General features: G+C 37.5%; 1 pseudogene; it reads right to left on the bottom strand.

Annotated features, from left to right (window-relative positions):
* Positions 1 to 884: 884 nt before the first annotated feature.
* On the bottom strand, positions 885 to 4,461 carry LOC121771450 (annotated as a pseudogene).
* Positions 4,462 to 4,783: the final 322 nt, after the last annotated feature.

Genomic DNA, 4,783 nt, shown 5'->3' with positions numbered 1-4,783 from the left:
AAAGTGGGAGAGGTGTAGAAAGAATAAGTGATTGAATTATTGTTAGTAGAGAATGGTGTCCATCTTATAAGAGAAATACCGAAAATAGAAAGGGATTTTTTTGTGTGACGAACCAAAACGGAAAAAAGAATACTATTTTTATAGAATGGGGGGAGTATAGTATAATTGTATAAATTAAGTCTTAATTCTTTGGGATTAATGGTACGAAAAATAAAACTCTAAATTTCTCAACCCAAACAATTCTTGGTTCTCACTACTAGAAAATTGGCTTGTAATGGCATTTAAAATTGTCACTAGAAAATTACTGTGCTGACACTTCATCTATAATGACACTTGATGCAAGTGCAGCACCGGGTACCTGTAGTAAGAGGTTAGGTGTAAGAATAGATTGTGTATTACTGCACTTGAAGAGTGCCATGAAACATGGTGTGTAATGTCACTTGAAAATGCCACAATATATACTCTTAAACTACATTAACTTCTGAACGAAAATTTACAAAATACCCCAATAAATATTTATTATTACAATTTCACCCTAACTTTATTATATATTTTATTCTTCAAATATTTATTAATTATGTTTCAATCATTCAAATACTAATTATTTACATTTTTCTTTCAATCTACAAAATTTATCAAATTATTTTTTATTATTCAACAAAATTTAATAAACTAACTCATTCAAATAATATGGCAAAATGTAATAATATCCAAAGTATCAGATCATATTACACCAAATCTAATGTGTTTAAACACACAAACTAAACACAAGTGTTGGTCATCTTTTACTTCTGTAAAAACAATACTAGTACTAAAAATGATGTCCTAATCACTGTGTTTCCTTCGTCGGTCTTCTCTTTTCCAGCTATATCATCCCTTGCAGCCTAGAAAAGATATTGCTGCACAAGCGGCAAACCAACCTGCATAAATGCATGAATTTCATCAATATATCAAAATTATTGTGACCATTCAAATAAAAAACAGATTAAAGAATGTGAATTCATATCCCCCCCAAAAAGGTAGGGCAATATGTATTTCCTTCCCTCCATAATCTTTCGACTTCCCATACAACTTTTAATTCGATCAAACAAAATATAATAGTAATATATTTTTAGCCCTGATATTTTTGAGTTAACTACTTATGCATTACATTGCACAACACATTAATTCAAGAAATAATAATAGATATTGCCATGAAAGGCATGCATGGCATGAGTTTCAGAAACTTATCAACTAAAATACAGGAAAATGCAAATGTAACTGAAAATGAAGCCCCAATCAATACAACTGCAAGCATGAACAGAGATATTTGAGGTGGGGTCAAATAGGTTCAGCAGGAGTGACAAAAACTGGCTACGTCTTTAATAATACATGGGGTGGGGCACCACATAAACCTTCTCTTCTAAGAGCATCTCCAATGGCGGACGTCCGGTCGGACATCCGGTCGGACGTCGCGACGGGCGACCGGGACGTCCGCCACTGTGGCAAGGGTCGGACGTCCCGGTCGGACGTCCGGAAATTATTTAAAAAAAAAAAAAACTCTATATATACGGCTCGTTGAACTTCATTTCAACGCGGAGTGGGCCGGGGATGTTGGATTATGTAGATGTTTAGGATGAAACGTTGCATCCCTTCATTTCACAACCGAAAATAACTGATTGTTGGCGGGTTATAAAATTGCAATTTGGTCCTTCAATTATCAAAAATTCCATTTCCGGATGAAGATTTCTGCACAGTTCGACCCCAGCCAGGGGCTCTGCCCCTTGGACCCCGCCAGGGGCTGCCGCCTCTTGGACCCCGCTCTCGGGGGCGCTGCCCCCGAACCCCCGTCTAATCATAACGAATTCAAATAAGTGTGCACTCCGCACTACCAACTTATTTGATGTCTCGTTATAATTATATTGATCAATCAAGTTAATCCAATTACACTAAAATATCCAACAGATTATGTATTTTTCTTTTTTCGAATGACTATGTATTTTGCTTTTTTCTAACTATGTTTTTTTTATGTTTTATGAATATGTATTTTTTGCCCGTATTTTACTTTCCCGTATTCCGTGCCAAAATTATATTTCCGTTTTTACGTAATTAAATTATTGTGATTTTTTTTATTGTCGGATGTCCTAGTGGGAAGGGCGATGGGAAGGGCGGATTGTGCAGGGTATGTCCTAGTGACGTGGCAGTGGGATGGGAAGTCCTAGTGACGTGACAGGAGGTGTTTTTGGGATGTCCTAGTGGGATGTCCGTCCACTGGATATGCTCAAATAACATTCTCTTCAAGAACTTACCACTATTATTTAATCTCCAATGGCATGAACACATAAAAGTTGTGAAAAATTGGAAATTGTTTATTCATTTTGCCTAATGATATTCTAAAAGGTCTTTTGCCAACTGTTAAGGGTAATCCCCTCAACAAGAATCGGTCGACGACGAGGTGTCGACGACGTACACGCGAACGATGGACGTCCCGAGCTCTCCCCGAGATCAGCTCCGTTTGGTAACGCGGAAAAGAAAGGAAACGCAGAAACTAGGGCAAATAATATGTATTTTCTTGAAGATAATTCATAGCATTCGACCCTTTTTATATCTAAGGACCCTAGACGATTCGACTCTCTTTTTGCGATCCGGGAAAGAATGGACAAGAAAACCCGGAAAGGGGCTTAATGGGCCCGACTCTAAAAAATAATAAGATTCGTCCATAATGCAGCTAAAAAGAAATAAAAATTAACAAAAATATAAGTTTAACTAATCTAGGAAATCATGCTCCACTCCACGCTTCTTCTGCCGCCTCCTTACTTCGAGACGAAGTCGCCGTATCGAACGACCGGTTTCCTCTGCCTCCGAGGTCGCTCAATGTGCCTAGGATCTGCCTCCGGTCCCCTGCATTCCTCCGTCGTCGCAAAGTCCCCTGCGGGCTCCTCTGCACGCGGAACTTCGGTCTCCAAGTGTTGCCGGCCATCTTCTGTCGGGGTCTCCACACGCGGAGTCGTAGTTAACTCCGTATCACCAACACACACCCAACATTCCTTCCCAGGTTATGACATATGAAATAGGTTGCTGAAAATGAAATGATGAAAGTACTTAATTAAACTTTACCAAATACATTCCTTCCATAGGAGCATGCACGACTCCTTTTAGAAGTGCTACCAGTAACCAAAATGCATCTTCTTCACTCATATAAAGAAGCAAGAGACCTGCGATAAATCCCATGCCCTGCATTAAACACAATTTGTATACGGTGAGAAACAAAAACTGGTAGATATGTTGATAAGCTGAAAATAATACCAACCTGTACATATCCAACATCTCTGTCATATACAGAGTAAGCTTTTAAAACATTATAAAGAGATCTTTGACATGGACCATGCCTCTTCTGGAAGAAAACATGTGAAGGAAATGTACGAGAAATATCTCGGATAATATCTAGTTCAGAAGCAGACGTCTCATATATGACTAGTTGCTGCAGAGAAAATAAACAAATCAGTATGATTGGATAGTTAATATAAAGACTTGCTTAAATAATATTCATCAGTTCACAACAAAGAGGCATGAAGAAAATTGTAATCCAACAGAACCAAGTTCATTAAAAATAATAAAGAGACATGGAAAAATAGTATAGTTAGCATCATAAAGAAAATGACAATTCTAAAACTTTCACGTGAAGTAAATCAAACTACAATGAGGTGTTCAAAATGCACAAACATTGAGAATTTAAGATTAAGAAGCACAAGATGTCGCCCAATGCTTCAGATCGATTGGGTGATCCAGCCACCATTTATATAAAGGAGCTACTATGTAACTATAAACAACCAGATATCCTTCTCTACACAAGTTGACAGAGTACGTGTATGTCATGCCATGAATTAAATGGATTGTTCATAACTAAAAGTATTTGAGGGATGGATATTTTATTAGACGGGACAAAAATATCTCAGACAGTAATAGATTATCAGGTATAACTGCACGTTTCTAGCAAATTAGCAATTATGTGAAATCCTAAATTTATTTCTCATACGTCAACTAATGGCACTGGTTCAAGGGAGCACTCATATAAATAAAACAGCTAACATCCACTTCTCCACTCCAATCACCCCGTGCCATTCCGACTGTTGATTTGGTCACACCCTATGATGGTAAACTCAGATGCAGATCACTGACAACACCTACTTGTGTTACATTCGATATCATACAACAAATTCAAGGGTATCACATAACATCTTAAGGGTTTTTAACTTTATATTCTCTTAAAAATTCCATGTATAATTGGCATAAAAGGTCACATAGTTTAACCTCTTAAACACCTGGATTCATGAGCAAGAGGTCACAACTTCCAGATATCAGTTGCCAGACAAGTCCTCTTAGTCAATCAGGAATTCCTTTCCTTATTCTCCTTTTGACAACATGGGTTTTCCTTCGAACATAATGGTTCCAATCACTTCCTCCAACCCCTATCATCTTTCTCCATTTCTCAGACAGTAATAGATTATCAGGTATAACTGCAACAAAGCAATACTAAACCTGAGGCAGATTCAAAAAAATCAGGTTTCAAAAAAATAAGCACAAAACATTTCTTCACAACTGCTGCTTCACTTATAGCAAATAAGGAACATGTGCGGATTTCCACCTAATTTTACTTCAATTCGAATTGGAGAAGAATTTGAATACAAACCCTAACTTCAATTCGAATCTTAAATTGGATGAATAAGAGGTGTGGGAAGGTTACTTACGTAGAGGATAGACAAGACTATTCAAGATATCCGAAGTCCAGCGATGGCGGCGGCAA

The sequence above is a fragment of the Salvia splendens genome, chromosome 16, assembly GCF_004379255.2.
Source record: "Salvia splendens isolate huo1 chromosome 16, SspV2, whole genome shotgun sequence".
In the NCBI taxonomy this organism is placed as follows: Eukaryota; Viridiplantae; Streptophyta; class Magnoliopsida; order Lamiales; family Lamiaceae; genus Salvia; species Salvia splendens.
This window is presented reverse-complemented; position numbering and strand designations above follow the sequence as displayed.